At 54.2% G+C, this 22013-nt stretch overlaps 1 protein-coding gene across 5 annotated transcripts in view; it reads left to right on the top strand.

Annotated features, from left to right (window-relative positions):
• THYN1 (thymocyte nuclear protein 1) overlaps nt 1-22013 on the top strand; it is a 176981-nt gene that overhangs the window by 105967 nt on the left and 49001 nt on the right. The gene's annotated exons all lie outside the window — the stretch shown is intronic.

The following is a 22013-nucleotide window of genomic DNA, read 5'->3' as shown; positions in this document are numbered from 1 at the left end:
GGCTCAACTACTCCGACTTCCTTCCTCGCGGCCCACCAGCCCCACCGACCTCCGCCTTCTACACGGGTGCCTGCCAAGCCGTCCCAGTCAACCGTACACCGGCGCAGACGCTCACCACCCTTTAATGACCAAGCATCTTCGCAGGCTAAACAGGACATTATCGAGCACATCATGTCCTTGGAGGGGGACAAATCAGAGGCAAGCCCGGATTCCCCAATCCCCTGATCAACAGCTCATCTACCCGTGACCGACTTTGGAGCCTCCCTCTGGGAGCACAGCTCTTCCTAGTCGAATTTGATGTTTGCTGCTGTGATCTCGACCCCACCCCAACTCCCCTTTCGCAGTGTAGCTGTTGCCGGAGCACCCCGCCTGGATGAACTAGAGTGCAGCAGGTGACCTACTCCCATCTGTTTCTGAGAAAGTGACGTCTCTGGGCCCATCCAAACCTTAGGGTGTAGGCTGGCCCGCGACTGGAACAGGATAATATGGCCCGGTTGGCCAATGTTGGTTATCTACTTTTCTCTCTTCTACCTTCCTACTTGTCTGAATCTTCTTTCCTTCTTCTTTTTGTCTACTTGGTATGGCGGACGGGAGACCCCAATGCTACGGCGCGCCCCTGTCGATAGGGAAGGCCCACTTCTGAACCCCCCTTCCATTACCCTGACATGCTTTCTACGGTGGCATGATGGACTAACTTGGGATCCGATATACTTATGGCTCTACCCGACCCTTTAAAGGTATTAACCCTTAATGTCAAGGGGCTTAACTCTCCCAACAAGCGGCAGCAATTGTGGCGCTACCTACTTCAATACAGCCCAGACGTTATCTTTCTTCAAGAAATCCATCTGTTGAAAATAGATACTCCCCGCATGGCACACCCAAAATATCCCCTCCAATTCTGGGCCACAGCAACCACCAAAACGGCTGGAGTGGCTATTCTATGCAGAAATGGTATCAGGCAGGGGGAACCCAAAGTCTTTCGCAGCCCAGATGGATGTTTCATCAGAGCAGGGGTGGAGATTAGGAAACGCCTATTTACACTGCGTAATGTCTACGCGCCGAACCAGATGCAGGACTCCTACCTCCGAACGCTCCTGCGGGAACATGTGCCACAAGGCGACCCCTCCTTGATTTTGGGGGGAGACTTTAACCTGGTGTGGGATCATGCGATGGACCGTAGTGAAGCCTCTTTGAACGGTACGGGGGCCATGTCCTCCGCACTCCGGAAACAGATAACAGACCTTGGCTTGATGGATTCGCACGTCCACCGCTCGTACTCGCATATTGACTATCTTTTTATTTCACACGCCCTAGTAAGACACAAGTTAGCGGCGTCTATATCTGCCATATCGCTATCGGACCATGCCCATGTTGAGCTCCTCCTGCAGGATCCGGCCGCTTGCCCCACCCGCCTCCCGCGGTGGCGCCTGCCGCCACATGTAATGCGTGATCCAGCTGATGTGGAAAGCATACGAACTGCCATTGACTCTTACTTTACGAGCAATGATCTAGCTGAGACCCCTTTCCCTGTGGTGTGGGTTGCCTTCAAGGCTACAATCACATCTCTATCGATTGCACGGGCGCGGTAAGATAGCCTCTCCAAGGACATTAAGAAACTGGAGAAGCAGGATCAGGACCATTCCTCGCTCGCAGGTCGGCGTCGGCTTGCAAACCTTCGGGGTCAGCTCCGCGCCCTGCGCACCAATAAAGCTGAGCGGTCCCTGCTAGCCTTCAAACAAAGATATTTTGAGGAGGGGGAACAAAGTGGGCAGATTGATGGCGAAGCGCCTGCGAGCGCGTGCAGCGAAGGCCCATATAGCGAACATTCAATTGCCGGATGGAGAAAGGGCCATCACGGAGCGGGCTAAATGTGAGGCCTTTCGGGCCTATTACACTGCCCTTTATATGGTGGAAGCGCCCTCCCAAGCCCACATTGACGACGTTCTGAACCAGTGCCCCTGGACCCCAATATACCCACACCATGCCAAACAACGGGACGGTCCTCTCACAGCAGAGGAACTGACGGCAGCCCTGAAAGATCTCCCTCTTGGGAAGACGTCAGGCCAGGATGGCCTACCACTAGCCTTGTACTGCATGTTCATAGCGCAACTCCAGCCCCACCTCCTGCGATTATATAATTCCTTTTCGGACATGGAAGGGCTGACGCCCTCCATGGGTATGGCAGAAATAGCTCTTATCCCCAAACCGGGAAAAGATCCCACGTTATGTGCGTCCTATCGCCCCATTGCTTTGTTGAACACGGACCTCAAAATCTACACCAAAATGCTTGCTAGATGCCTAGATCCCCACATGGATGGCCTTGTGGAGCCGGACCAAGTTGGCTTCATTCGCAATAGGCAAGGGGCGGACAATGTGCGTAGAATCGCACACCTGGTGGGGAAAGCACACCACTGGAACATACCAGCCTGCTTTCTGTCGCTTGACGCGGAGAAAGCGTTTGACCGGGTGGACTTGGGTTTCCTTCGCGCGATGTTGCAAAAGATCGGACTGGGCTGGAACATGATCTCTATGATCATGGCCCCTTAGCATTCCCCGCAATCTAGGGTTCGGGTCAGTGGACAGCTTACAGAACCCTTTTCCATACATAGGGGTACGTGGCAGGGTTGCCCCCTGTCCCCTCTGCTGTTTGCCCTGGTGATGGAGCCTTTAGCAGAGATGATCAGGCAGAATGCGGACATACATGGCCTCTCTCTTGGAGGCCGACAGAACAAGGTAGCGCTCTTAGCAGATGACCTTATACTCGCACTGTTGCGTCCACATACATCCCTCCCAGCGCTTCACAATCTGCTACAGTCCTTTGAGCGGGCCTCAGGCCTTAAAATTAACCATGGCAAATCTTGGGCTTTACACCTTACGATCCCAAAAGAGGAGATAACAGTCTTGAAGACGCTCGCTCCTTATCAATGGGCCACGGATCATATCCGATACTTAGGGCTTTAATTGACCCCCTCCCTGGGCACATGGACCCAGATAAATTGGCGAGAATGCAAGAGAACTGTCTTGGAAGACTTAAGGGGATGGAAATCCCTAACTATCTCCTGGTTGGGTAGGCTTAACGCCGTTAAAATGTCGATGCTCCCTAAAATCTTATATCTATTCCAATGTCTCCCCACCCCTATCCCGCAACACCAAATACAGGGCCTCCAACGAGATCTCAATAGCTTCATATAGGGCGCATGTAGGCTATGATTCTCCCACAAGATCCTCCTGCTACCGCGAGACACGGGGGGGCTAGCATACCCCAACCTTCTGGAATACTATTGGGCCTCGCATCTCCGCTTTGTCTCGGAGTGGATAACCACTGAAAGCGAAAAGATCTGGTTCCATATGGACAGGATGGTAACTGGGCGTACCATCTGGGATCTTACGTGGCTCCATCGTACAGCGCGCTCCCGCAGTGCCTATATTGCAGTGCCTACTAAAACGGTCCTAGATATATGGGACAAAGTAGCTGTGCGTAAGGGACTAACGACCTTCCCCTCCCCCATACCCCCATTGCAGGTAACCTACTATTCCCTCCGGCCCTCCACTCACAAACGTTCGTTAAAGGGCTACAGGGGGGGGGATGCAGAGTGATCGGAGACCTGTACCTTGGGGGAACACTTAAGACATTTGCCCAGTGCAGGGAGGAATTTTGTCTCCCACTGGGAGCGGGACTACAATATGCACAGCTGCGGCATTGGGTGTCCTCACCAGAGATACAACAGGCTGCTGTCCGACCATTCACCCCCTTTGAACGGCTGGTCCGTTCCTTCAACGAATCGAAAGGCCTTATTTCTCGGACATACCAGATCCTACAGCACCCTCCGATACTAACTGCACACCCATATCAACGCCAATGGCAGCTGACGTCAACCACGGAAATCACACCTACACAGTGGAACCGCCGATGGCGGGACATTCGTGGGGTCTATCGTAGCATCTCACAGAGGGAAAATGCATACAAAATTATGACACAATGGTATTACACACCTACTCGACTGCACAAAATGTTCCCTGACACGTCCCCCTTGTGTTGGAGGTGTTAGAATGCATCTGGAGACTTCATTCACATTTGGTGGGATTGTCCACTCCTGACCCTGCTCTGGAAGGAAGTCCTTAGTCCTATTAAGGAGGTATTGGGCTTCCTCCTGCCCGAGTCTGCAACCACGATCCTTTTGGGCCTTAAACCTGACAACCTAAAAGCACTTACCCGCAGCGACTGGATTATAGCACTTCACATGCTTGTGGCAGCTAAACAACTTATAGCACTGTATTGGAAAAAAGCGGAGACTCCCCTAATTGCCGCTTGGTTCACGCGCTTATGGCATGTAATAACCATAGCACATTTTACAGCGCAACTGCAATCACGCGGCACCCGCTTCACCGCCGTTTGGTGACCTTTAGTCCAATACCTCTTTAAAATAGAACATGCGACTCTGAAACTAGGCCCGGAGGGCGTGGCCAAGATGGCGGCCTAGGTGGACGTGTGGTTTCGCCTCTCCCGCGGGCGACTCGCAGAAAGCACGGTGTACGGCCGTTTCCAGCTGGCCGACACCTCAGAAAATAGCTCAGGAAGTGCCCGACGGGACAGCGACGGCGAGAGAACGGAGGCCGATCGGCGGAGTGCAGCTGAGACCCGCGGAGCGGAGGGCGGCCCGACGCATGCGGGGCCTGCCGTGAGGAGGGACGGACGGCTCTCGAGGACATCCGGGCGGGGACGACTGGGGGCGGACTGCGGCCCCATGGTCCCCGAGTATCTGCGGACCTGAAGCGGGTGCGATCGGCGGCTAACCCCCTGGCGGCGGAGACGGAGGACGGGACTGGTGGCGAGGGGACCCGGCGGAGCAGAGCGGCCAACCCGGGTGATACCAGCGCGACGATCCCAGCAGTGGAGGGGAGAGGACCGGCGGCCTCGGAGGTGCGGCGGACCCTGGATCAGACAGGAGCCCCGGGGCCCCCGCGGGGGTGCAGATGCCAGGCAGGCAAGTGATCGCGCTGCTGGCGCCGCCGGTGGGGGCCCGGGGCAGACGTGTAGCGGCTTTCTGTGGGAGACGGGCGGCCTACCTCCGGGCGCAGTGAACAGTGTAACGCCCGGGGGCCCCGAGGGCCAGCGGTACACCCGTCGGATCATGCGCGGGCGGAAGCTCCACAGCGTAGCGGCAGCTAGCCCCAGGGGGCGAAGGATACAACAGGAGGGACTCTCGTCCGCGCGCCGGTGGGCCTCCGGGGTCGGTACAGGCTGGCCTCGGTGGACTGACGGAGCCGGGGACCCCAAGGGTGTGGGGTCCTCCGGATCGCCCCCCCCTGGTTGTGAGAGCCCCACCGCGCGGGGACAGAGTGGAGGCCCGATGCGCAACGCGACCAAGGTGGAGCAGGGCCCTTGTCGACGCTGGAGACGAGCCCGGAAGGGTGCGTGGTGTAGGCACTGCGGGGGAAGAGCTCTGCGGGGCCGGCCTGAAGGGACGAGTAGCGTGGTGGTGGCCGAGTGGAGGAACCTTCGGCTGGGAGCACCCCGGAGAGTCCCTGGAGGAGACACAGGCGGGGACGAGGCGTGAGGAAGAGAGCCCGGGCGCGGGCCGGCGAGGTATTCTGGGCCCTCGACCCCCCCCGGACGCCAGCAGCTGAGCGCCCCAGGGCCGCAGCGGGAGAGACGCGACTGAGTGGCCCTTCGAGCGCGAGCGGCGCTACCTGGTGGCGCACGGGCCGAGAGGAGGATTGAGGAAGTCGCGGACCCGGGGCACTAGCGGAAGACACGTCCCGGACCGGTGAGGCTCGCCGGCCTTGGCCAGGCATCGGAGGCAGCGGAGCCGGGAGAGAGGGACCCGAGACCGGCGCTGGTTGGGGGTCGGGAGGTTACTGAAGCCCCCGGATGGGACAAAGGTGGATCTGAAGCACGTTATGGTCCCCCCGAAAGGCCGCCGTGACAAGACCCTGAAGGAGCTATTTGCGAAGCCTCAGGCAGGGCCCTCAATAGGCGCCATGGCGTCGAGCACGGCGGGTATCCCGCCCGGGCAGCCGGAGGGATCAGAACCCATCACCAAGTCGTTTTTGGAATCTATGTTCACCGGCCTGCGGACTGATATCCAAAACCTCCAAAAGGAATTCACTGCGGAGCTTAAGGAAGTGCGCAGAGATGTGGACAGTATTGGGGAACGGGTTGCTGCGCTGGAAGATAAAGGGGACAGCCGCGTATCGGAGCTGGCGGCACTTCAACAAGAAATCCTCCGGATTCACGACCAGCAGGTGGACCTTCAGTCGCACGTGGAAGACCTGGAAAACCGGTCCCGGCGCCATAATATACGGATTCGAGGGGTGCATACTTCGGAGGACTCGAAGGATCTCTTTACCTTCACGAGGGAACTCTTCAATCACATCTTGGAGCGCCCACTGGAGACGGAGCTGCGCATTGACCGAGCACATAGAGTGGGTCCCCCGCGGCGGCCGGCCCATCGGCTATCCTGGTGTGTGTTCAGGATTACCGCACCAAAGACGATATACTGCGGAATGCCCGCCGGCAGCATCCCGTGAGGTTTCGGGATCACGCACCAGTACTATATCAAGACCTGTCGGCGCTTACGCTTCATAAACGTAGGCTGTTCAAGCCCAACACAACACACCTCCAACAACGCAACATCCGATATAGCTGGGGACACCCGTTCCGATTGGTGTTCCACATTGACAATACACTATATCAGCTGAAGTCCTTGTCGGAAGCGGCTAAGCTGTTGGGGGTGACCTTACCACAGGAGGACAGTGGGGCGGAAGAAGGTCCGACGGAGGCCATGAAGGTGGGACCCGGCTGGCGTCGACAGGGCCGTCGTAAACGTGCGAAGAAACCCCCAGTAGCGGAGATCCTCAGAGGGCAGCAGGATGCATTAGAGACTGTCTCCGGCGGCTTGCGCAGCACCTCGCTGGGGTGGCTGAGTAATGGCTGTGGTGGGCAACTTTGCTGGATCCTTGAAAGGGTCGTCTGCAGGAGAGGGGCCTCTTCATGGTGTTACTGTTCCTTGCGCCCTTCCATCACCATCCACTGGAAAGTGGAGGACACTGGTTCTGGACTTTTGTTGTTATGATGTTGAGATGTTCGGGGGAGGGGGGGCGGGGGGGGGGGGTCTGCAAGAGGGAAGGGGGTTCCGCGTCTGTCAGGGAGTAGGGCACAGCGGGCGGCCAGCAGGCCGGGCGGGGGGAGCGTCGATCGGTGGGCGGTTTCCGGGCACGAGCAGCACCCTCTACAGGGCACAGTCTGGTATTCTGGGTGAGATCACATGGCGCCTCCTACACTTAAGGTATTAATACTCAATGTTCGGGGCCTCAACAGCCCTGTGAAGCGCAAGGCAGTGCTATCGTGCCTTGAGAACTCACAGGCCGACATCTGCCTCCTTCAGGAGACCCATCTGCTCGCTCAGGACTGCCACAGGCTCCGATCCCGCAAATTCCCGGTCCAACTCTTTTCCTCTAGTCTTACTAAAACAGCGGGAGTTGCGATCCTAGTGGCCCAGCGTTTTCGAGGGGAGGTCCTGCAGAAGGAAGCCGAAGTTAGAGGACGGCTGTTGATTTATAGGTTTGCCCTGGGGGCCTTGACCTTCACCATTGGCTCACTTTATGCTCCCAACGAGGGGCAAGAGTCCTTTTTGCAATCCGCACTCACGGAAGTAACGGCGACGAGTGATAGGCTCATTCTCTTGGGGGGCGATCTAAATCTTGTTTTTGACAACGTACGAGATAGATCTTGTCAACGTACACATCAGACGGGGGCGATTTCTACGACTGGGCTTGCTAAATTACGGGAGTTGGGGCTCGAAGATCTGTGGCGTAGCTTTCACCCGCAGGACCGGGAGTATTCCTATTACTCGCATGCGCATAAAACGTACGCGCGGCTGGATTATCTTCTAGCGTTGTCCGAGAAATGGCAGTGGCAGTTGAGATGGGGGCGATCTCCCTCTCAGACCATGCCCCGGTGCATGTCGCGTTGTCGCTGCCGCCGATGGTACAGCCGGATAGAGTATGGCGTCTTCGGGACTCACTGCTGCACCGGGAAGACGTGCTGCGGCAGATCACCGGGACGATCAAGGATTTTTTCACGCATAATGATAACACTGCCACGACCCTTGCGACGTAATGGGCGACATTGAAAGCGGTTCTCAGGGGGGAATTTATTGCCATACCGGCTGCTGACAATGCTGAGCGGCGGAGAAAGCGGGAGGATCTCACACAAAAAACCAAAGAGCTGGAACAAATGCATCAGAGGACAGGTGCCCCCAGGACATGGCGGCAACTGCGGGCCATCCGGCAGCAGCTGACGGCTCTCGATCAGGATAGAGCGGAATACGCTGCTCTCCGTTTAAAACACGCTTACTATACAGGGGGTGATAGGTGCGGACGCTTACTCGCACACAAACTTCGGGAAGTCCGGAGGCGCCAGGGGGTGCGTGAGATCCGCCGGGAGGATGGCACGAGAGTAACGGACGACAGGGACATAGCAGACTCGTTCCGTGCTTATTATGCAGCGCTATACGACGGGTCGGGGTCGGTAGCAGACGCTGGGGCGGCCTTCCTGGATTCCGTTGAGCTCCCCACTCTGACTGGGGTCCAGGCAGACCAGCTAGACGGAGACATACGCCCTGAGGAGGTGATTGCCGCTATCTCCCGGTTGAAGCTGGCGAAGGCCCCAGGGCCTGATGGCTTCACCGCCATTTTCTATAAGAAATTCTGTACTCTCCTGGCGCCCCTGCTTACCCGGCTCTTCAATTCCTTCTCGGTTATGGGAGCGATTCCCCCGGACCTCTTGCGGGCTCACATAGCGGTGATTCCCAAGCCGGGGAAGGACCGGACTCGCTGTGGAGCGTACCGCCCCATCTCCCTGTTGAACGTTGATCTTAAACTCTACTCGGGGATCCTCGCTAGTCGATTAGCACCCTGCATGCCAAACCTAATCGACCCGGATCAGGCGGGGTTCATCCCGGAACGGCAAGCCCCAGACAACACGAAACGTGTCATGCACCTGGTCGAGAAGGCCTCTCGCACGTCGGGAGAATATATGTTCCTCGCGATCGACGCCGAAAAAGCGTTTGATCGGGTCCACTGGCCCTACCTGGAGCAGGTGTTGCTGCGGATGGGGTTGGGGGAGAGATTCCGCACCCACATCTTCAATTGCTATAAATTCCCGTCAGCCATGGTCCGAGTCAACGGACACACGTCCGCTAGCTTCCCCATCACGCGGGGCACGAGGCAGGGGTGCCCGCTATCGCCGCTGCTTTTCGCTGCATATATGGAACCCTTGGCTCAGAAAATCAGGCAAAATACGGGAATCTCCGGGATTAAGTTCGGGGGATACACCCATACCATCAGCCTATATGCAGATGATGTGCTACTCTCTCTATCAAATCCTAGGGAGGCGCTACCGGCGTGTATGGCGGATCTAGACGCCTTCGCACAGGTGGCGGGGTTCAAGGTTAATGCGGACAAATCAATGGCGCTGGACCTCTCGCTGACCCCCCCCCCCCACGCGTCAGTACTTAGAAGCTTCGCTCCCCTTTCAGTGGGCAACGGACTCGATTCCCTACCTGGGGATTCAGTTGGCCCCTACACTCTCCCGGGTGGTGACCCTCAATTATGCTGCTCTGCGTCAAAAGATTCGCAGAGAGCTTGGGCAGTGGAAATACTATCCCCTCTCGTGGTTGGGCAAGATTGCGGCGGTCAAAATGACCATCCTGCCGCAGATCCTTTATCTTTTCCGCACCATACCCCTGTACCCGCCGGCGGGCTGGATCCAGCAGACGCAGTCGGAACTGGCCCAATTCATTTGGAGTGGACGGAAGCCCTGCATGAAGAGACGACTGTCCACTCTGACCCCCGAGTGCGGGGGACTTTGGATCCCGGATCTCCAACTTTATTTTCAAGCCACGCAACTACGCTACCTAGTGGAGTGGAGTCGTTGGGAGTCGGAAAAGCATTGGTTGTTTCAGGATCAGGCGGTAGCTGCTAGACCTTTGCAGGAAATTCCCTTCCTGCGGAGACAGCACAGGCCCCCCAACCTCTATGCCTCCCATATTACTCGCGTCCCTCTAGAGATCTGGGATCGCACTAATGCGGCTCACGAGCTTACCACCTTCCCTTCCCCGCTTACCCCTATGTTGGACAATCCGGACTTTTCCCCTGGTATGGTTTCGGCGGCCTTTCATAGATGGAAGCCGGCACGTTGCCGCTTCTTATATCATATGTATGACGCTGAGGGGGTACGCCCGTTCCAGCAATTCAGGCAGGACTACGGCTTGCCGGAGGTGGAACGCATTCGCTATCTTCAGGTCCGACACTGGGCGCTGGACGGGAGGGTTCGACCGGGGGCGGACAGGCGACTCTCTCCGTACGAGCGGTGGTTAATAACGCGCACTTCCGACAAGCAATTGATTACTGACCTCTACAGAACACTCCAAAGGCGCTTCACACACACATACAATGCAGGACGAATGCGCTGGGAGAGAGAGTTAGGTTGATCTTTGTCTCACGAGGAGTGGGAGGGTATATACTACAGGGCCTGGCATTCCGCGTACCATATGGGACTCACAGATACCCTTACAAAAGTGGCGACCTATTGGTATTACACTCCAGAACGTCTACACACGATGGATAAGAAGAGGGAGGCGTATTGCTGGAGGGGTTGTGGGCAGATAGGCACCCTGACTCATTTACTTTGGGATTGCGAGGGAGTTCGGGCGTACTGGACCCAGGTGCTTGATGAAATAGATGAACATCTTGACACTGCGATCCCGCGATTTCCGGCATATGTATTGCTAGATCTCCCAAACCCTCTGACATACCCACTTAAGTCATGCAGAGGTAGGCTAATGGCCATAGCGCTGGGTTCAGCGACGCAGAACATACTTACTCATTGGCGCTCCCACACCTCACCGACTTTCACGGGCTGGTTATATCGCTTGTGGCATGTCCTGGGCATGGAGAAACTCACATTGACGCTGTCCGGGGAGGGATCCAAGTACGGAGAATTGTGGAAGCCCTTCCTGTCACTGTTGGCCGCCGAGTTTAGGGAAGTTACATGTCCCCGCTACCTCCGCTTACTGAGGCTATCTGAGACACAGAAAGAAGAGTGACGTCAGGGCGCTGCTGGAATTACGAGAGATTGGGTTTGACAGACACGGAACTGAGGGAGGGAAGGGGGGGGAGCGGGTGGGGGGGGGGTCTCACTACTTTACTTTTGTTTCATAGCACCCGATTGGAGAACTCTATGGCATTCCCACATTGGTTGTACGCCTGTCCCAGTGTGCAATACAGAACTGAGAGACTTAAGCATCAACCTGAGACTGAACAGGGTGCTATTTTTTCCTTTGGTTGCGGTTTTTGCTACTGGGTATTTTGAAATGCCAATAAAAGATTTAAACATAAAATAGAACATGCATGCTATCTACCCTCCAAGCTTAGAGCGCTCGACTCTTTGAAGATGCTATACTCCCGCCAGACCCCAACAGGCTCCTCACGTAACCAGACCAACCCTGCGCGACACCCCCTTTGACAAGCATTAAGGTATCCACTCTCAATATCATGCACCGCCGCGTGCATCTACCCGTCCGCCTGGCCGCTTTCGTTGCTCTATGCTTCTCTTTTCTACTACTCCCTCTTCTTTCGACCCTTTTCTGTCCATTCACCGCTATCCACTTTATATGGGCCTCTTGCCCGTGTTCTCATTGTTCTTGATTTTAAAAAGGTCCCGAGACTTCCGACAACAAGCTAACATTGCTATATGTACTATGTCAAGCGGCCGGCCCAACAAGGGTTGTAGGCGACATGCTGTGTTCCAACTAGTCTACTAATGCCTTTTCATATTCTTGGAGTACCTTGGATGAAACGCGGCCGGCCCTAAATGGGTTGTGGGCTTAACGCTGTGTATATCTGGACCTATGTTCTACTCTGTATTTAGAAAATAAAACAGATTTTAAACAAAAACATAAAGTGACAGCAGAACGACCTTCCTGCATGCAGTTAATCTTCTGTTCTCCACATGAGCATTCCATGACATCACATAAGAACCACATGAACATTCTACTATATTAGGTTCTAAGTAGTACATTAATTTTATTAATTTTTTCAAATTCATGTCTTGAATTATAATATTTACCAAACTAGGGTGTCAATACAGTGTTTCCTTTCCTTCCCCCATACAGATAGAAAGGAGGATATCCTGTGATGTCATTAGTCGTATTATTATAACTGCATACTTTATCACGTATGAAGTTATAGACCAATAATTGGGGCGTTACAGCTAGCTGAACTCTTTCTTTTAAGAATTTGTTGAGGTGTTCAACTTGCCCGTTAGAAGAGGGGCTATAAAATGGTGTTTTTTCTTGCTTAATACCATGTTGAAGCAAGAATCTAGACATTTTTCCTGATACCAGTTGTGTAGTATTGTCCGAAACTAATATGTTCGGCAACCCTTCTATTGCAAAACATTTCTTCAAAAATTCAATTATTACATCTGTTGTAATATTTGGAATAAATTCACAATCAATCCATTTGGAGTGATAATCTGAAAGAACCACTAAAAATCGTTAATCAGCTTCGACAATGTTAAATGGGCCAGAAAAATCAATTGCAATTTTAGACCAAGGTTCAGTTCATTTGGAATATCAACTAGATGCATTTCATTATTACTACTTTTCCAGTGTTTGTCAGATTATAAACACTCTACGCAGTTATCTACAAATAAATTCACTTCTGAATCTATGCCTGGCCACCAGTAGTAACTGCGTAGTAGTTTTTTGGTGGCAGAAGTGCCTGGGTGACCCTATGAGCTAATATTAACAATTTAGTCCTTATGCGACTTGGTAGTACAAATTACGTGTGTTTTAACAAAAATCAATTTTCAATAGTCAATTCTTCTGCCACTTGTAAGTAACTTTTCAAAATTGTGTCTTAATTTCTCATGAGTGACCAACTCCCCCTAGTCATGTAACTCATTACTTTCTGAAGTACCACATCACTGTTTAATGCATCCAACCACTCTCTCTTCTGAATCGCTCCCTCACTATGCACAACAGCATCCACAGCTGCCATAACACATTAATAATCCTCAGACTTATCATTTGTCTGATTCACCAACAGTATGTTATGTTATGTTATGTTAAGTGGAATTTATAGAGCGCACTGACACCGTGGGTTTCCTGGCGCTATAAGACAGAGGCGGGTCTGGGGTCAAAGGAGGCGGAATTTAGCCGAGTGGGGGAAAAAGGAAGGTTTTGAGCAATTTTCTGAAATGAAGGAGGGAGCTACTGGATTTGATGGTCAGGGGGAGAGGATTCCAAAATTTGGGGGCGAGGTAGGCAAACCGACGGCCACCGAATTTGTTGGTTTTGGTTTTGGGGACAGCAAGCAAGTTGAGGAGAGCTGAACGAAGATTGCGCGTTGGACGGTGTGGATTAATGAGTGTTGTCAGGAAGGCAGGGCTGGAACAGGGATTTGAACGTGAAGCAGCCTAGCTTAAAGGCCGCCCTTTGTTCTATAGGTAGCCAGTGCAGTTTGTGTAGCAAAGGTTTGGCCGACTGCCATTTGGGAGTTTTGTAGATAAGACGGGCTGCTTGGTTCTGCACGACCTGGAGGCGATGCAGCAATGATTTTGGAAGTCCGTAGTACAGAGAGTTGGAAAAGTCCAGGCGGGCTAGTACCAGGGAGATGATAACCTGGACCAGAGCGGCTGGTGGTAGTACATGACTGACTTTACGGATTTTGCGTAGCTGAAACGTACATGAGGAGATCACAGCGCCTACATGAGATCTGAGGGAGAGATCTGAAAGAAACACGTTAGTTAGATTCCTCACCTTAGAATATCCCCAGGCGTCAGACTGGATCCGGAAGATTTTTCGTCAGCAATACCCCTTGCGCGTCGCTAGGCGTCGTCTGCGGCTCCGCGTCCGTCGTCGGCGTCATGCGCCGGAATGACGTCGTCTGAGTACTTAGACGCCGCCCTCGCGCGCTGACGTCAGTTCTTCTTTTTTCCGCGCCAGTAAGCGCAGATCCGGGAGAGCTACCCCTTTAGTCACTTTTTGACTAACTTTTTTCGATTCTTTTTGATCTTGTCTCGACTCCGGTGCCGGTAGGATGCCTGGTTGTAAAGCCTGTGCTGACTGCAACCGCTTGATGTCGGTTACGGACCATCACCGCCGGTGCCTTTACTGCTTGGGCCTCGACCACGACGCGGAGTCGTGTTCGGACTGCAAGGCCCTGACCTCGAAGGCTAGACGGGAGCGGTCCCGTAAGCTTCTCGAGATTCGCCACTCGGCTCCGCGCCCCTCTCGATCCCGGTCCAGGAGGAGGTCCAAGGATCGGTCGCGGAGCCGCAGCCGACGTCATCATCGGTCGTCGGGATCCAAGTCTTCGGGTAAGTCGAAGCACTCCAAGAAGTCCAAGAGGCGACACCGCTCTTCGGACTCCCCTCGCCGGTCGCGCGACTCGGCCGAGGGTCAGGGTGGTTCCACCCCCGCGGCTCCGGCGGAGCCGCAGGCGCCGCGCACGTCCCCATACCCACCGGTCCCTGGGACTGACGCGACGCCGGCGGAGGTCAGTGCCTTCCTCTCGGCCATGAGGAACCTGGCTCCGCTGTCGACAGCCGCTGGCGCGCCTTCGGGCCCCGCGGACCCGACTGGGCAACCTTGCCTGCAGGCGGCCCCGGCGCCGTCGACGGCTCCGGCCTCGACGCCGCAAGCGCCCGAGGGACCCGTTCCCGAGTCCCCGCCGACGCCGGTCGACCTCGTCACGCCTCCTCCGCCGGCGTCGACACCGGTATCACCTCCGACGCCGACTCTGCTCGACGTCGAGCCCCGGTTCAGCCCCACTCCGGGCCCGGCGCCGATACGGCGTCGATGGACGCCGCGTTCGGCGCCGCTGGAGACACATTTTGTCTATCGCCCGGCTCCGATCCTTCCTCCTGCATACCAGGAATCGGATGATGGGGGTGAATGGGAGGGATCTGAGGATCCTATGGCCGCTCAGGCTCAACTGTCACAGGACTGGGCAGATGAACTGGGGGAGGCCAGGGGTCTGGATACCTCTCCGGACACTGGATTCATCTCTCCTCCGACTGTGGCTTCGGAGGAGGGTGCTGCTTTCTCTGTGGTGCTGCGCAAGGCGGCCGCAGCCCTTGGGCTCGAGCTACCTGCCGTGGCTGTGAGGACTAACGTCCTCACTGAGGTGCTTCAGTCTGCAGCAAGCTCCACTGAGCCTCTGCTGCCATTCAATGAGGCCCTCACTGACGTTCTGCAGGGCACCTGGTCCAAGCCCTCCACAGTTCCTCCTGTGGACAGGAACGTCGCCAGGCGCCACCGCCCTGCTCCGGGCGACCCCAGTTTTCTGTCCCAACACCCTACCCCCGAGAGCCTGGTTATCCAGGCCTCTACCTCCCAATCCTCCTTCTCGACCGCTCCGCCGGACCGGGATTCCAAGAGGCTGGAACAGTTCGGCAAAAAGCTGTTCTCCTCCCTTAGTTTGGGTCTGCGGTCTTTGAACACCGCCTGCCTCTTGGACCGTTATTCCCACTCTCTGTGGGATACGGTGGAGGACGTGCTGCCCCTGTGTCCGGAGGAGGTCCAGACACGACTTACCCAGGCTCTGGCCGATGGGAGGGATGCAGCGCGACATGCTATCCGATGTGGGCTTGACACTACGGACTCGCTGGGTAGGGCGATTTCTACCTCAGTGGCGCTTAGACGTCACGCCTGGCTGCGGTCCACGTCCTTTTCGGGCGATGTCCAGAGCACCCTCATGGACATGCCCTTTGATGGCACTCGCCTTTTTGGCGAGAAAGCGGACAGTGCGCTGAATCGCTTTAAGGACTCCCGGGCTACGGCCAAGTCCTTGGGCCTCTCGGCCCCGCGGTCGCAAACTTCCGCCTTTCGCCCCTTTCGTGGCCAAGGAAGGGGTGCCTCCTCACGTGCGCCTAGCCACCAGCCGCAGAACCAACCTGCGAGCGGACGTGGTTTCCGCCGAGGCGGTTCTGGAGGACGACGAGGTCAGCCCACATCCACCCCGGCAGCATCCGCCTCAAAGCCTTCCTAGTCCGAGCTTTCAGGCCCATTCCACGCCAGTGGGCGGCAGAGTTCGCCATCACCTGCTCCACTGGCGGTCCATCACATCGGACAGGTGGGTGCTGCAAATCGTCCGAAGGGGCTACTCCCTCCCCTTCGAGACGACCCCTCCAGCCATGCCACCGCAGCACCACCGTATCTCGGGGGATCATTTGAATCTTCTCCACGAGGAAGTTTCGGCCCTCTTGGCCAAGGGGGCCGTCGAGCGCGTTCCGAGCCCAGAAGTAGGTCGTGGTTGTTATTCCCACTACTTTCTGGTTCCCAAGAAGGGCAAAGGAGGCCTACTCCCTATCTTGGACCTCCGGAACGTCAATGCCTTCCTCCGGAAGGAAAGGTTCAAGATGTTAACTTTGGCTCAGGTTCTAGCTGCCCTGGAGACTGGATGGTAGCGTTGGACTTGCAGGACGCTTATTTCCACATCCCCGTCCTGCCGGCCCACCGGCGTTACCTGCGGTTCACGGTGGGCCAAGAGCACTTTCAGTTTACCGTGCTCCCCTTCGGCCTCACCAGTGCCCCTCGGGTGTTCACGAAAGTGATGGCGGTGGTCGCAGCTCATCTGCGCAGATCAGGGGTTCCAGTCTTCCCCTATCTCGACGACTGGTTGTTGAAGGCGGGCTCGCCCCAGACAGTCGTCTCCCACCTCCAGACTACGGCGGATCTCCTGCATTTGATGGGATTTTAAATCAACGTGCCGAAGTCACACTTGAGTCCCTCTCAGAAGCTCCTCTTCATCGGAGCGGTTCTCGATTCGGCGCAGTTCCGGGTCTATCCGCCGGAACAGCGGGTCCGGGATATACAGGCCCTGATTCCCATCTTTCGGCCTCTATCCTGGGTTTCGGTCAGGCTAGTGTTGCGGCTTCTGGGGCTGATGGCCTCCTGCATCCTACTAGTGCATCACGCCAGGCGGCGCATGCGGGCTCTGCAGTGGGACCTGAAGTTTCAGTGGGCCCAGCATCACGGCAACCTGTCCGACCATGTCTTGATCTCGGAGGGCACTGCACAGCAGTTGCAGTGGTGGCTCACGGACCGCGATTGGGTCACGGGCAAGAGCCTCTCCCTTCCCCAACCGGAGCATGTCGTAGTGACGGATGCGTCCCTCCTGGGATGGCGTGGCCATATGGGAGAGGCGGAGATCAGAGGCCTCTGGTCTCCGGCGGAGTCTCGTCTCCACATCAACCTGTTGGAGTTGAGAGCGATCCGACTTGCACTGAAAGCCTTCCTTCCCTCTGTCAGGGGAAGTGTCGTGCAGGTGTTCACGGACAACACCACCGCCATGTGGTATTGCAACAAACAGGGCGGGGTGGGGTCGTGGACCCTTTGTCAGGAGGCTCTGCGCCTCTGGACGTGGCTGGAACACCAGGGCGTCACCCTAGTGGTTCAACATCTGGCGGGCTCTCTGAACGCCAGAGCAGACGAACTCAGCCGCCGGTGCATGATGGATCACGAATGGCGTCTGAACTCCGATGTGGCGCAAGGTCTCTTTCAGCAGTGGGGAGAGCCTTGGTTAGATCTATTCGCCACCGAAGAGAACGCGCAATGTCAGCAGTTTTGCGCGTTGGAATTTCCAAGGCGGCACTCGCTCGGCAACGCTTTTTGTCACGAGTGGAGTTGCGGTCTGTTGTACGCCTTTCCGCCTATACCACTTCTGCCCAGAGTGCTGAAGAAGATCAGGCACGACCGGGCCCAAGTCATCTTGGTGGCTCCGGATTGGGCACGAAGGTACTGGTATCCCGAGCTACTCAGTATGTTGACCGATCCTCCGATACGTCTGCCCCTTCGGGAGGATCTTCTGTCGCAGCAGCAGGGGACGGTCCTACACCCGAACCTGTCCAGCCTCCACCTCCATGCGTGGAGATTGAGCGGCGGCAGTTGATGCCATTTGACTTGCCTCCTGAAGTCTGTGATATCATTCTGGCAGCCAGGCGTCCCTCCACAAAGACGGTATACGCCTGCCGGTGGAACAAATTTGTGGCATGGTGCACAGCAAAGGCTGTGGATCCCCTTTCCGCCCCTCTTTCTGAGGTTCTACTGTTTCTTCTTTCTTTGGCCCGGCAGGGCTCTGCCCTGGGCACCCTGAAAGGTTATCTTATTGCCATCTCTGCCTTCTTGCGGCTTCCTGATCAGCCTTCTCTTTTCAAGTCCCCTGTAGTTACACGCTTTCTAAAAGGCATTACTCATACGTCCCCTCCTGTCCCTTTTGTAATGCCTCAGTGGAACTTGAATCTTGTTCTCACATTTCTAATGTGTGCTCCCTTTGAGCCTCTTCATAATTGTCCTCTTCGTCTGCCGACGCTTAAGACTGCTTTTCTGGTAGCCATCACCTCAGCTAGACGGGTGAGTGAGCTCCAGGCTTTATCTTCAAAGCCTCCTTTTCTCTCTGTTCATCCGGACAAGGTTGTCCTTCGGCCTCGTCCCTCCTTTCTTCCGAAAGTGGTGACTCCATTTCATCTTGGGCAGTCTGTCACCTTGCCCACCTTCTTTCCGCCTCCGCATCCTTCCAAAGAGGAAGAGAGGCTCCACCGTCTGGACCCAAAACGTGCGCTCTCCTTTTATCTGGACCGCACAAAACAGTTCCGGGTGGACGACCAACTTTTCGTTGGATACGTGGGTGCTAAGAAGGGGAAAGCTGTGCACAAACGGACCATCTCTCGGTGGGCCGTTTTGTGCATCAAAATTTGTTACTCCTTGGCAAAAAAGGACCCTCCTGTTGGGCTGCGCGCCCATTCTACTCGGGCCACAGCGGCTACTACTGCTTTGGGACGGGGTGTCCCTTTGCAGGACATCTGTCAGGCGGCGACGTGGGCCTCGCTACACACGTTTGCCAGGCATTATTGCCTTGACAGCCAAGTCCGGAGGGATGGCTTCTTTGGCCGTTATGTCCTCCAGGACTTTCTGGTGTGATCTTGGTTCGCAGACCCACCACCGGGGATGGTATTGCTTGGGTATCTATTCTAAGGTGAGGAATCTAACTAACGTGTTTCTTTCAGATGAACAAGTTACTTACCTTCGGTAACGATGTATCTGTAAGAAACATTAGTTAGTTAGATTCCTCACCGACCCACCCATCCTCCCCGTTCTGCGAACTGACATCTAGGGTTAAGGTTATCCTTTTCAGGCCCCTAGATTTTATTTTTGGCACCAGTGTCGGTCTTTGCATGGCTCTGCGTTCCTGGCGCGGAAAGCTATGTACAAGAACTGACGTCAGCGCGCGAGGGCGGCGTCTAAGTACTCCGACGACGTCATTCCGGCGCACGACGCCGACGACGGACGCGGAGCCGCAGACGACGCCTAGCGACGCGCAAGGGGTATTGCTGACGAAAAATCTTCCGGATCCAGTCTGACGCCTGGGGATATTCTAAGGTGAGGAATCTAACTAACTAATGTTTCTTACAGATACATCGTTACCGAAGGTAAGTAACTTGTTCTTCGGCATCGATGATCACACCAAGACTTTTTACAGATTTCGCAGGGGCCGGGAGGGGGGGGGGGGGGGGGCGAGTTTATTAGGCCAAAACTGCGGACCCCAGTGAAGAGGGCTGGAGCCGGGGAGGAGGAGCTCAGTTTTACCAGGATTTAATTTTAACTGGTTGTAGTTCATCCACTCCTGGATGTGTATCATGACGGAATGGAAGTTGTTCACAGCGTCCAAAGAGTTGAGTGGAAAGATGATCTGCAAGTCGTCAGCGTAATTGTACACTGTGAAGCAAGTGAATCAGGGGACGGAGGTAGAGGTTGAATAATAGGGGTGACAGGGAAGAACCCTGAGGGACTCCACAGGTCGTGGAGGTTTTGGACGCTGTGTAGGGGTCCAAGCGGACGGCTTGCGTTCTGCCGGTCAGAAAGGACTGAGTCCATTTGAGGGCAGGACCCTGGATGCCTGCCCGCTCGACACAGTGAAGAAGGATGTTATGGTCAACCGTGTCGAACGCGGCCGACAGATCCAGGAGTACGAGGGCCTGGGGAATCCCTGTGTCAGCGTTCCTCCTCAGTGTGTCCAGGACTGCTAGGATAACGGCCTCGGGGGAATGGGCTGGCCTAAAGCCGGCCTGATTGGGCTCCAGGTGGCAGGAGGTCTCGATGAAGTTGGAGAGACACCGGGTGACGTGGGCCTCCATTAATTTGGAGAAGTAGGGCAAAAGAGATATGGGACGGTAGTTAGAGAGTTCCGCCGGGTCCACACCAGGTTTCTTCAGGAGAGGCACTAAGATGGCCTCCTTGAAGGAGCTGGGGACGATACCGGTGCTGAGAGAACCATTCAGTAGGGGTAGAATACAGTCGGGTAGTTTAAGACAGATGTCCCGTAGGACCGAAGGAGGACAACAGTCGTTCGGAGAGCCTGATTTTACCCGGGTCGCAAGTTCAGCTAGTGAGTTGGGGTTAAGGGTGGGGAAGTGAGTGAGGGACGATGAGTTGGTCGGAGGGGTGTCTGGAGTGAATATCTGAGGGAGGGGGGGGATGGAGTCCTTGATTTTTTTGATTTTCTCGATAAAGAAAAGGTTCAGAGCATCGCAGGTCTCTTGGGTGGGGATCTGACCCGGGAGAGTTCTGTCATCTGAGCTGAGTTCATTCATGATTTTGAAGACCTCCTTTGATTTATTGTTCGCAGAAAGGATTCTGTTAGAAAAATCTTCTGATTTGGCCAGGGAGATTGTGTTTTCTTTTTTGATGAGACTGTAAAAACGTTCAGCATCCTGTAATTTTATGGAAATAAATGCTACTGTGTGTTCCTTGACAGATTTGATCTTACTAAAAACAGCTCCTATGCCTATAGCACTCGACATCAACAGTTATTATGTTTCTCACATTGGAATCATATGGGTGTAGAGCAGGTGCTGTTACAATAGCATTCTTCGTTTATTTAAAATAATTCCCCTGTTCAATTCCCCACTCAAACGTAATCCCTTTTCTCGGTAATCTTCTCATAGTTTCCACAATTATTGTATATCTTGAAATAAATCGTAAATAATATTCACTAAGACCTAAAAATTATTTAAGTTCTTCTTTGTCTTGTGGACTAGGTGCCTGCCTGATAGCCCTAAGTAAATCGTCCTTCTGGTTTATGCCATCTGTAGGCATGTGTGTCCCAGCTATTCAGTCTTATTCTGTAAGAACTTGCACTTGGACTTTGAAACGGTCATACATTTCTTCCGTTAGTACTTTATTAAAAGTAACTTTATGTTCATGGATATTTTCAGCATGAACCAAAATGTCGTCCTGAAATTTCTGGACCCCTCTTCCATCTTTAAATAACACATCCATTATTTTCTGAAAAACGCTTCTAGTAGAAGCTTACCTGAAGGGTAGCCTTACATATCTTTAAGCACTAAATGGTGTTACAAACGTAGTGTTATCTTTGGACAATATCATCTGATAATATGCTGACTTGAGATCTATTAAAAATATTTTAAACCACTTGTTGCTGCCAACATCTCTTGAATCTTTGGAAGTGGATGGCTATCCTCTATATTTTTATTGAATGATCTCAAGTCAGCACATAATCTAATGTCTCCAGATTTCTTTTTTAGTAATTACTACAGCCGAAACCCACTCAGAGGAGTCAGTTGGTTCAGTAATAACCTCTCTCAAAAGTTTATCCAACAAATCTTTTAACTTATTCTTTACAGTGAGTGGTACTGGTCTAACTTTATGCGCAAAAGGAATTTGCCTTGTCTTTTATTTTTATTGCATGCTCAAAATCTTTTACGCATCCAGTGCGGTCAGCAAAAACATCCTGATTGTTTTTCAAAAACTCCTCTACATCTAAACATTCTGTTTTTCGAAACCTTCTCTACATCTAAACCTTCTTCCTCACACACACATAAGATACAGGTAATTCACCAAGAACTATGGGATCTGGTGTACCTGGTTTCAGAATTATACCGAGTCTTCCCAGATCTCTCCAACCAACTATGTTTCTTTTTT

The sequence above is a fragment of the Triturus cristatus genome, chromosome 3_2 (assembly GCF_964204655.1).
Source record: "Triturus cristatus chromosome 3_2, aTriCri1.1, whole genome shotgun sequence".
In the NCBI taxonomy this organism is placed as follows: Eukaryota; Metazoa; Chordata; class Amphibia; order Caudata; family Salamandridae; genus Triturus; species Triturus cristatus.
The sequence above is the reverse complement of the archived record's forward strand: the minus strand, read 5'-3'. Positions and strand labels throughout refer to the sequence as shown.